General features: G+C 35.8%; 1 protein-coding gene across 8 annotated transcripts in view; it reads right to left on the bottom strand.

The window, feature by feature from the left end:
* LOC107220973 (protein-tyrosine sulfotransferase) overlaps positions 1-12,744 on the bottom strand; it is a 280,227-nt gene that overhangs the window by 52,098 nt on the left and 215,385 nt on the right. The gene's annotated exons all lie outside the window — the stretch shown is intronic.

The raw sequence follows: 12,744 nt of genomic DNA, 5'->3' as shown, positions 1-12,744 counted from the left end.
AAAAAAAAAAAAGTAACTCTAACGGAACTTGAACAGCCGTTCGGTCCCTCAGTAAGCAAGAGCGTTACCGCTACGCCACGGAACCATTGCTGCAACCGGTAAAAAGGTTCCTTCTACTTAAGTTACATATAGAACTTTGAGTTGAAATTTCTCAATAATAAAAACGAATGGCGTCTTGCCGCTTTATATATTTATTGAGGGGACCCTGCCCTACAATATATATAAAAGTGATGGAAATCTGTGATTCCCAAGTTTGACACTCCTCTTGTAAGATTAACAGAATTGGTATGACCTACAATGTTGCACATTTCTAATAACAGTCTTCTATAATAATTGTGTTCTTCACAAAGGATGTTTGTGTTGTCGTAATTAAAAGTGTGTTGTTTATCGATACTATGTTTCGTGAGAGCTGTGTGACGTTCTTCAATCTCATGTATGTTGCGTTGGTGTTCCCTAATTCTAGTGTTGAGATGTCGACCAGTTTGACCTTGTAACGATTACATTAATTCGAATATGGGCGGCAATACTTCGGATTTGACCGGACGCAAGGAAAGTGTGCGCTTGAACAGTCTGGCGGAACCGGCAACAGATCCGGAGGAGAGAAGCGAGGAGACTCTGCGGAAAGACGCCAACCTGGGCAGACCGAAACCTATAATACTCCGCAGAAGTTGAAAGTCTCGTCTATTTTTACATTACCAAAACTCAATATACACAGTACGAGGTTCACCGAATATTCGATGCCATTGCGATCCTTGCTGATTTCATCTCCACTCTGAACGTGTGTAAGCGACGAAGCCTGAAGGTGAACATCCAGATTCAAAGTATCTATCGAACGAGAGCAATGGAGAGAAGAAGATCCGGATCGGCAAGTCACTCACATGGTGCAACCACCTTCGAAGATTAAGACAAGCAAGCAGCATATTTTAACGTATTGTGTATCCATGGCGTATTTTTTAAATTGCGTGAATGTGCGAACGAATGTATAGTTTTTAATTTTTTATGTGAACACTTTTATTTCTACCCTTTATTGCAATCTGCTTATTTGAACTGTTTTATTTATACTATTTTATTGTTACAATTTTATCGACTCTTTCATTTATAATTTATTTATTTGTGTTTATTAATGGTTCAGGTAGAATAAAGTGTAACAAAATGGCGCCCAACGTGTGAGGCACGAAGTGAGTCTCATAGCTTTCTTTGTATGTGAGTCGTCTGTGAATGGTTAATTTTAAATGTATATGTAAGGTATTTATATGGCAAGCGTTCAACACAGTCCTGTTCACACTAGGTCAAAAGCAATACAACAAAGGTCGTCTTCAACCGTTCTTTCATCGCCAGTCAACAAGGCGAAATCAAAACAAAAGGACGACGGGTCAGAGATGGATGAGCAATTGAGACAGGTGCGATTGGAGAGAGACGAGCTGATTAGGATTAGGGAGGAATTAGCGAGACAACAAGATGACAATCGATCGCGTAAGGAATTGGAAAAACAACTTGAAGTATTGCAGAGAGAAAAGGAAGCGCAAAATCGAGCATTAAACGAATTACGTCAAGGCGTAAATAATCAGCAGGTAGAAACAACAAATAGTATAATAGGTGGATTGATTAATCATTTTCAGTATATGCAACTTGATATTAAGGTTCCTAAATTTTGTGACGAAGATAGTCAAAATCCATTGGAATTTTTGTCAGAATTGGAAAATTATTTTAGCGTTAGTAGTATAAGTGATGGACAACGATTGAGAATTATTAATAGTACATTAATAGGTAGAGCAAAATTTTGGTTTGATATGAACAAAGATATGTGTGGTACTTACGAAAACTTTAAAAGGCTGTTCAGGCAAGAATTTTACTCCGTACAATATCAGGTTGAGGTAAAAAGTAGATGGTCTGTACGCCGATATAGATCACAAGAGGGGAGTTTGAGAAATTATTTTATTCAACAAAATCGCGAAGCTAAATATTTTGAGCCAAGATTATCCTGTTATGAGATCAATTTCGCGATAGTACAACAACTTCCTAGAAGAATTAGAGACATTTTAGCAACAATCAATTTTTCTGACACAAAGTCAATTTTACAAGCGTTAGCGAACTTGGATAGTTCTCACGATGAGAAAGAAAATGACCGAAGTAGTTCGTATAATCTTTATCATAAGTCGGCAAATAATGGGCATGTTGCGGGAATGCGTTTGACGGAGAGAGAATCGAATAGTGGAAATAATAGGGTCATTCATAGTCACAATCAGCAAAGAAGTTATAGGCAATCGCCTTCTTCTAAAAGCTATTTAACTGAAAATTACGGCAGTAATAATGTGAGTCAACCAAGTTTTGTATTGCCTAACACCAAGGTTCCTCCGCCAACATATCGTGATCAATATCATTATAATTATCATGTGCAGAATCCTTCACCAATGCACTATCAAAATCAACATTTAAACTAAGGATGGGTGCGATGAGACCAGGTCCGGCATCGTACCAGGATTTTAACAGTTTAGTGCAGGACCTTGCAGGAGAATTAGATCAGACGCGAACCAAAGATATTGGTCACAATAGTGTGAAATGTCCGCATTTATTAGTGGAAATTAGGGGTTTGACCGTAAAAGCTTTAATAGATTCTGGTAGTCAGCTGACCTGTATCTCTGAAAAATTTTATCAACAATTGTCTCAAAGGTCACCTTTACCAGAGATGCCTGTTTCTAATCTGCGTGTGATACCAGCTTTCGGAAAATCAAGTGTTACGATAAAAAAACAGATTCTTGTGGACACGTTTATTGAGCGTAGGATGATGACTTGCGTTTTTTTAGTCGTACCTAGGTTGTGTGCTTCGATTATATTTGGGGATGATTGGTTGATGAGAAATCGCGTGGTTCTTGATTACAATAATAAAACAATAAAGATCGATGGATCACCAGTAGATCATCAGTTAGTGTCGTACAGTCGCGGCTGTTCAGATGAATCGGTTTCGGCTAATGAGGATAGTATTTCGTATATTCAAACTATGCATGCAAGGAATACTGATAGGAGGGATCTAAATGGTCACCATAATTATCACGTGATGAATCAAAGTTCAAATGTATATTCTGAGGGGACAGAACAGGGAAACAAAGAAATACACTTTCCAATGTCAAATCAGGGTGAACTAGAACGTATTGAAAACACGAAAGAAATGCAAATAGAGAATAATCTGGTTATGTTTGGAAATAATATGCCTCAGCAAAAGGGTATTAATTTTGATGTAAATAATGTTAATGAAAATATCATGCCTAGTGAAGAGGGTGATGTTGATAAAACTGATTTCGTGCCAATTAATAATGTTGAATTGATAAATTATGTAATGCCAGTTAATAATGTTGAGGGGATTAATAATGTTAATGAAAATATCATGCCTATTGAAAAGGGTGATATTGATGACAATGATTTCGTGCCGGTTAATGATGTTGAATCCATAAATAATACAGATGAAAGTGTTATGCCTATTGAAGAGGGTATTAGTAATGAGAATAATTGTGTAGGAAATAGTATGGAATTGATAAATGATGTAAATTATAATATCATGCCCGTAGAAGATGATGAATTTTGTTTAGCTCATTCCTTTAATAATAATAGTTATGAGAGGTTTAACCAAAACCAACCCAATGATGAGTTTAACGATGAACAATCGACTGATGACGAATTATGTGTGATACCAGACTCAGGGGGGTTGTTTAGCCAGCAGGAGGTGTTGCTGAGATCACAGTCTGAGATCTTAGAATCTCGAGTCGTTAATGCCTCAAATGAAAATCAAGCCGACCATAATTTTTTTGAAGAGTTGCGAATGATCGCGTCTAATCTTATGGCACTAGATGAGATGCGGCGAGATTCAATTTTGAAGTTATTGTTATATCATAAAGAGTTATTTTCTCAGAAACCAGGTTGTACCACAATATACAAGCACAAGCTGAAGTTAATTAACGACAGGCCATTTATTCGTCGCTCATATCCAGTTCCAATAGCATTAAGAGAGGCAGTAAATACAGATATTCAGGAGATGCTGAATGCAGAAATTATTGAACGTTCAATTAGTCCATTTTGTAACCCGCTTAGAATTGTTAGAAAGAAAGATGGAAGGGTTCGAGTATGTTTGGAGGCACGTTACTTAAATGAGGTTATAGAAGCAGACAATGAGTCACCACCACTGATTAATGAAATTTTACAAACCTATAATGGAATGGAATATTTTTCCAGTGTAGATCTGACGCATGGGTATTGGCAAGTTCCACTAGACGTAGAATCGAGACCATATACGGCATTTTTGCATGGTTCAACGCTTTATCAATTTCGTAGGATACCATTTGGGTTAAAAACAGCAGGTAGCGGTTTTATTAGAGCATTAAATTTAGCCTTTTCGAATGAATTTTCGAGTTTTTTAACAACGTACGTTGATGACCTTTTAGTAGCATCTAGCAGTTTCGAACAGCACTTAGAACATTTGGACTTAATTTTCACTCGATTAAAACTTCATAATTTTGCACTCAGGCTCAGTAAATCGCTGTTCTTCACCAAATCAATACCATTTTTAGGCTTTATTATATCAAAAGAGGGGGTTCGTCCGTGCCCCGAGAAAGTTAAAATTATTCAAGACTTTGCCGAGCCAAAGAACAAACGTCAGCTACAACAATTTCTTGGAATGTGCAATTATTACCGTCAATTTTCAGTTAAATACGCTCATTTGATGCATCCATTTAGAGTTTTGCTAAAAAATGAAACAGTATGGAATTGGACAGATGATCAGACAAAAGCATTTACCATTTTGAAAGAAAGCTTCATAAAAACGGTAACATTAAATCACTTGATACCAAATTTGACATTCAAGCTTCAAACAGACGCAAGTGATAAGGGAATTGCCGGTATATTATATCAAACAAGTCACGAAGGAAATCAATATATAATTGGATTAGTTAGTCGATGCTTGTCAGACGTTGAAGTTCAATACAGTACAACAGAAAAAGAACTCCTAGCTATTGTCTATTCGATTACAAAATTTAGAATATATTTAGTTGAAAATCAATTTAAAATCATAACAGATAATAAAGCTTTAACTTTTTTGAAAACTACAATTTATCAAAATGCGCGTTTAATAAGATGGAGTTTGTTACTCCAGCAGTATGACTTCAAAACGATACATTGTAAAGGCAGTGACAACATTGTCGCAGATTTTTTTAGTCGTAATCCTGATAGTCAATTTCATGAGGATCATCCCAATTACAGAATAATTTCAGCAATTACATCGAATCCTTTACCAAACGAGAAAGATAATCACCAAATGTTATCAAGTTTAATGAAATCTTTGACCATGGATACCATACTTCCAGTTCATTTTAAACAATTTGGAAGGGTCCAGAGAGCTGACCAATCAATAAAAGTAATTTTCGACTCAGTCAATTCAAAAAAAGGCAATGTTAGATATAAGGTATATAATGACGTGTTATTCGTTAATGGCAAATATGACGAAAAGTGGAAGCTTGTAATTCCAATTGGATTAATAAAACAATTGATTGGTTCAGTGCATTCTAAATTTGGTCATGTAGGTGTATATAAAACAAGTCAATATTTAAGGGAATATTATTATTGGAAGCATATGGGTAGCGACGTCAAACATTTTGTGTTGGCTTGTGATCTATGTCAGCGTACAAAACATCTAACTTACAGTATGGAAGGAGCATATCAGATGGTGAGATCTGAAAAACCGGGAGATCTCGTCACAGTAGACTACTATGGACCATTGCCTAGGTCAATAGGGGGTGTTCAGTATATTTTAGTGGCCTTAGATGCATTCTCAAAATATGTTACACTATATCCAGTAAAAAGGGCAACAGCGCAAATAAGTTTAAAGAAAATTACCGAACACTATATTCCAACTTTGGGAAAACCAAACAGAATTTTGTCCGACAATGGAACCCAATTTACCGCTGCGAAATGGAAAGGAGAGTTAGAAAAAATGGGTATTAAAGTATGCTATTCGTCAGTAAGGCACCCACAATCAAATCCTACCGAAAGGGTTATGAGAGAATTAGGAAAATTCTGTAGAGTCTACTGTGCAGAGCAGCATACGAAATGGGCAAGATTCATACCAAATATACAAAAAATTTTAAATGTAACAGTACATCAGAGTACAGGTTTCACACCATATCAGCTACAATTTGACAAGGATCATACCGATAAGATACAGCAAATTATAAAATTTCCGCCAACAGATTTGATAAGCAAACCATTGAGAATTGAGTTAGCTAGAGGAAGAATTGAAAAAGCATTCAATCGGCGATGTAAATATCAAAAACAAAAATCGAAAATAGAACTTAATATTGGTGACATGGTTCTGACAAGGGTTCCAATGCAATCAAGTCTATTGGATAAGGTGACACAGAAATTTTTTCATTTATTTCAAGGGCCATTTAAAATATCAAGTATCATTGGAAAAAATGCCTATCTGTTAGTTGAAATTGATGATGAAAGTAAAGTAAAAGGCGTATACAATAGAGTAAATTTAAGGTTGTATCGTCAATCTACCTAACATGCAAGATGTTTCTAAAAAATTAGTAGGTAAATTTCACGGTCGCACAGGTCCGATTGATCCTCCATGTTTCTCCCAGAAACAATTAAGTATAAGGTTACATATTGAGAAAATTTTGTTAAATAGAATATAAGGATTTAGACACCATAAATGACTAAGGAATGTGTGTATGCGTGAACGTATGAGTGAGAAAACGTAACGAAAGTGATATAAAACAAAGTGCAATGACAGTGTTCGTTTTTCATAAACGATGAAACGTCCATGAAAAAAGGGGGGTAATGTAACGATTACATTAATTCGAATATGGGCGGCAATACTTCGGATTTGACCGGACGCAAGGAAAGTGTGCGCTTGAACAGTCTGGCGGAACCGGCAACAGATCCGGAGGAGAGAAGCGAGGAGACTCTGCGGAAAGACGCCAACCTGGGCAGACCGAAACCTATAATACTCCGCAGAAGTTGAAAGTCTCGTCTATTTTTACATTACCAAAACTCAATATACACAGTACGAGGTTCACCGAATATTCGATGCCATTGCGACCCTTGCTGATTTCATCTCCACTCTAAACGTGTGTAAGCGACGAAGCCTGAAGGTGAACATCCAGATTCAAAGTATCTATCGAACGAGAGCAATGGAGAGAAGAAGATCCGGATCGGCAAGTCACTCACATGGTGCAACCACCTTCGAAGATTAAGACAAGCAAGCAGCATATTTTAACGTATTGTGTATCCATGGCGTATTTTTTAAATTGCGTGAATGTGCGAACGAATGTATAGTTTTTAATTTTTTATGTGAACACTTTTATTTCTACCCTTTATTGCAATCTGCTTATTTGAACTGTTTTATTTATACTATTTTATTGTTACAATTTTATCGACTCTTTTATTTATAATTTATTTATTTGTGTTCATTAATGGTTCAGGTAGAACAAAGTGTAACAACCTATGTAGACTTGATTGCAATCATTGCATGGTATTTTATACACGACATTAGATCGTTTGCCCGTGGGGATCTTGTCTTTTCCTGTATCAAAAACTAGTTGTAAATCTTTTGAATTTTTTCCAACAAACTTGACATTATATTTTGCGAATAAGCGGTCAAGTGACTCAAAGAGGCCGGATACATATGGGATGGGGATATATGTGGTAGCGGGTCTATTGTTATCTTCAGCGGGAGCAGAGTCAATATTATTGTCAGGTATGTTGTTGATGTAGGTGCGTCTCTTATTAATTTGTTGGTGTAATAGGCCATGAGGGTAATCATTCCATCTTAGTACATTGTATATGAGTGACAGGTTTTTTTCCTGGAACTCTGTACTAGCTAGTTTGATAGCTCGGTCAACTAGGTTAAAGATGGTGCCTATTTTGAAGAACAAAGGATGGTGAGAATTAAAATTCAGGTATCTTTGTGACCAGGTTTTTTGTGAAACCAATCTGTCTTGATATTATTATTGTTGTGTATCAACAATACGTCTAAGAAACTGATGGCGTTATTTTCTTCTGTTTCGATAGTAAATTGTAATCTTGGATGGTACCGGTTAAAAATATTAAGAGTGTGATCTATTTTTTCATTTGGAACGGCAGTAAGAATATCATCCACGTATCGAAAATAGAACGGTAAATCAAAACCAAGATCGTTAATGCAAGACGTTTCCAAGTCTTCCATGACCAGGTCTGACAGGATTGGGGAGAGAGGAGATCCCATAGGCAAACCAAACTGTTGTGCATAAGTATCGTTATTAAATTTAAATATTGCGGAGTCAAAACATATTTTTAAGGCTTTATCAAGTTCAATAAGGGGAATTGGGATCTTATTTTCCAAAGAAGCCCACCGGTTGTTTACTGCACGCAATGCGAGATCTGTAGGAACGTTGGTAAAGAGTGAAATTACATCTAGCGATATTAGCGTGTAATTGTCCGGGATAATCAATGTTTTAATTGTATCAACTAAGAAAAAGCTATCCTTAACTCTCGAGATGGGAGGTGTGATATTGGTGGTGAGCCATGAATTAATTATTTTGGCTAAGGTATAGGTCGGGCTATTGACAAATGAGACGATTATTCTTAAAGGGACATCCTCTTTGTGAATTTTTGGAAGCCCATATGCGCGTGGAGGGACACTGTTGTACGTAGAAATGCTTCTATGTAGGTTTTTGGTTATAAGTTTGGAGATAAACCAATTAAAAGTGAGCTTATTCACCCTAGTTTGTAGGGAGTTACACAAATCATATCTAGCAATTCTATAAGTACTGGTGTCAGAAAGCTGCTGTCTCATTTTTTTGTTATACGAGTCTCTATATACAGCAACCGACGTATTACCTTTGTCAGCTTTTAAAAACATAATTTCAGGGTTATTTTTTTTAAAAATCATGGTCTCCCGGATTTTTTGATCAGTGACATAATTATTGATGTTGTTTTTGGGGTACTTTGGGAAAACAAGTACACGGTTAGTGAAATCGGATCTAACTTGATTTCTTGACTCATTAGGAAAACTCGTAATTTTTTCTTCAAAATTGGAAATGAGGTTGAATACCGGAAGATCACGTTTGTTGTATGTTCGTCCGAATTTGTGACCTAGTTGTACTATTTCAGTAACATTTTCTGGAACAGGAGTATCAGTTAGATTTATTGACCAGTTATTTTTTCCAATTGAATACGAGTTTTTGTGTTTGTTCAAAGATTTTTTTTGAGCAAGTAAATTAGTGAATTTGATGATATTCCGGTTTTTTATAGCGATGAATTTATTGTTTAGCATCCGATGTTGGGATTCAAAAAATTTATTTTCCAAAGTACTCCCTAGTTTAAGGTTAATTTGTTCTGCGAGGTTAATCATTGTCTTTTCAGAGTTGATAATGTGTATGTGAACATCATTGATTTCTAACTTCAATAGCGATATTTGGAACTCTTTATTTCAATTAATCATAAGGTTCTTACTAATCAACAATATATAATAGCTCTAAGAGTATTACATCTACAATATTTAAGTCTGATTACTTCTAGTACTTTATTTTATATAAAATCTTTTTGTTATTCTTGACAGTTTTTTAAATAAATCGTTCTGAGGAGGGCCCATATCCGGGTCGAAACGTTAACTAAAAATACGTTTTCTTAATTGACCGATCACCAAGATTCTATAATAGATGTTGATACATAGTTCGTTATAAGAATTCATTTAAGAAAGTTAGTTGGATAAAGTAAGTATTAATAAATAATTTATGTAATTGATATTGTAATATCGTATATTTATTTATCGTATACCTATCGTATTTTTATTAATTTTTCAAACACTCAATAGTTTCTTTAGTAATATTACACCGGTCAACACGATTTTTGGCTTTGATTTCTGCATGTGAAATTTTGGTTTCTCCTACGTTACAAATAAGGGAAAATATTATTTTTCTGATCAAAGTTTGCTTTTGTAAAAACGAGAGCAATTTTTTGAATTTTCAAGAAAAATGACTGATTTTTATATTATTTTTTATAATTGTATTTTAAATTACGATCAAAAAAGTTTTTGCGGAACATCAAAGTCTTTTTTATTCAAGAATTGTGATAAATAATTATAATATGCAATTTGCAATCAGGATAATCAAAGTGCTACTATCTATTGCTCATACAGGGTGGCCACCCGTCTGGAAAACCGGGAAAACCGGGAAATGTCAGGGAATTTTGTATGTCAGGGAAATGTCAGGGAATTTTTTGGTTGGTCAGGGACTTTTTATAGAACTCACGGATTTCAAAAGCTTTGTCCATAAAATTGAGATGCTATCAACGCATCGTCACAATTTTTCTTCTCTTCTTATTGACGATTATAAGCTTAGTTGTTGATTGTCACAGGAATTCAGTAGTACGAGCAGACATCGGTTTGATTTATCTATGGCCGTCACTGCGTGTGGAGACGCAAGTTCACCGACGCCTAATAGTCTAGAAAAAACGAAGCCTCAGGTTTTGGCAATAACTTAAAAAGTAAAAGCGCTAGCGAAAATTTTAAAAAGATTCTTAAAGAGGAAGAAATTTCCAATAAAAAAGTACAAGCACCCGGAATTCTAACTTCAGTATTAGTAATTTTAATTTAACGCTGAACATAGGGCTCTGCGCAACTGTTACGGCATAGACGCGCCGCGTCTAGACAGTACACCGCATAAAATAATTGCTTTTGCTGTATTAAATATCAATTTAAAAATTTGGATAAATTGTGGCGTATTCTTAACGCTTAAAAGAAAAATGTCCCGTTGGAAAAAAATTTTTAAGTTTATTTTTCAAAAAGTTACACATTCGTTAATTAGTCATAATTCTTCGAACCTCGATTTTCATTGCAAACAGCATAAATGTTCAAATAATAGCTCTAAAAATATTTCACTTCTTGGAGCCCCTTCTTAAATATATACTTAACAAGACCAAGCAAATGGAAATTTTCATTTTTTGTCAACTTTCAAAAATCATAATGAACGGAATGAACAACTTTTAAAAACTTTTATAACTTTAATATATTTGGCCATACTTTACCTAGGTTACTATAGTTTTTAGTGATTTCTGCATAAATTGTGCATCAAAATGTTAGGGAAAAATAATGATTTTAGTCAGGGAAAACCGGGAAATGTCAGAGAATTCCGTGAGCGGAATTGAGTGGCCACCCTGTCATAAAATGAATTAAAATCTTTAAAACGTACTTATCGACGTAAATCAGACAAAAGCAAACTTTAAAAGCTAAAAATGGATATTTAAGTGTTTTTCGATGTCTGGAATCAGAATTCAAGCATTAGAACGGCGCGCCGCAATTTCATGCGCATCGACACCTTTAATGATTTTTAACTCGAAAACGAAGAAAAACACCCCTCTGGAATTAATTCACAGGTTGTAGTACAGTTCAAGGAACATGTCAGAATTTAAAAAAAATTTTTTGATCGTGTCAGTCACTATTTTAAAAATCTTTGAAAAACTAATTGTTAAATAAACAATTGATAACAACTTTTTTTTACCACTTCGTATTTTTTTTTTAATTCTATGGAGCTTTCCGCATAGTTTGAAAAAAAAAAAATATATTGTATCTAATTTTTTGCCAAAGTTATGAATTTTTGAAAAAAATGGGAGTCCAATTTGTTATTGTTAATAAAAAATCGAATTTTGCATTATGAGATTCGCGCTTTGGCACAAAAATCTAACTCCTCCCACACAATCCACCTGCCAAATTAAAAAAATATCTGAGAGATGACTGATCCGGTTGACGCGGAATAGCCCGTATTCATTTTGCTATCTGGGAAGCGCAAGGAAGAGGGTCACGAATCCGAAACTCTAAGAGGGGACACTTAACAGGCTGGCGGCGAATAAGATATTTCAGGATTTTTGTTTCTTCTGTTTTCAAGTATATGTGACACCAAGTGAAGATCGGTAGCAGTTTTAGCGGAGTCGCGTGATGGTAGCATGGCGGTGATTTCAAACAAGATGGCGAGCATATGGCAACCACCATGAGCTGAAATTGTCATACGGGATTACGGAGACAGTGCGAACGTAGAGCTCTGTCGCGAGGGAAATCGAACGGGACGAGACTGCCGTTATTGGCCAGCGGGCTGTAATCTCCCCACAAAAAACACCTGGGCGTCACTACTACGTAAGGACATCACCACGACAATGCCGGAATATGGAGCACCGACCAAAACATCAGCCAATTAGCATTCCTTGACAGTGGACATCGACGTTAGCGATACGCTAGAATTTAAGAATGTCGTTATCTGAGAACCAACAAGAATCGGGTAATTTCGCGAACAATAGCGCTTATGTTCAAATTTCGGCTCCGCATAGCTCTTTACTCTTGTCCTGGTTATGTTACAAATTAGAAGTTTTTGGTGTTGAACGCGAAATTGAGAGTACCGATAGTGAAAGAGTTGAGAAGAAAATGATCTGCTGTGGCGAAGTTACCTTTTGATGTCGAAATACGAGGAATGTGGCGAATTTATGGTTTGGGTACGTAGCGGTAAGCGCTGTTTAATTTCTCGCGAACAAATTTCGAGAGCGATCAAGTACTGACGCGCTGAATAACGGTTGGCCACTTTTAGTTTACGTGTCGAAAAGTGCTCGAAATTCGTTTACCGACGTCTGTGCTTGGTGGCCGTAGCATGAGTTTCGTGATTACGTGTAGAGTCAAAAAATTTTAGAGTAAAGTCACGTTTTTGAATCGAGTCATTTGTTTCGTTGGTT

The sequence above is a fragment of the Neodiprion lecontei genome, chromosome 4 (genome assembly GCF_021901455.1).
Source record: "Neodiprion lecontei isolate iyNeoLeco1 chromosome 4, iyNeoLeco1.1, whole genome shotgun sequence".
Lineage (NCBI taxonomy): Eukaryota > Metazoa > Arthropoda > Insecta > Hymenoptera > Diprionidae > Neodiprion > Neodiprion lecontei.
Note: the sequence above shows the minus strand (reverse complement) of the source record. Positions and strands in the feature narration are given on the sequence as shown.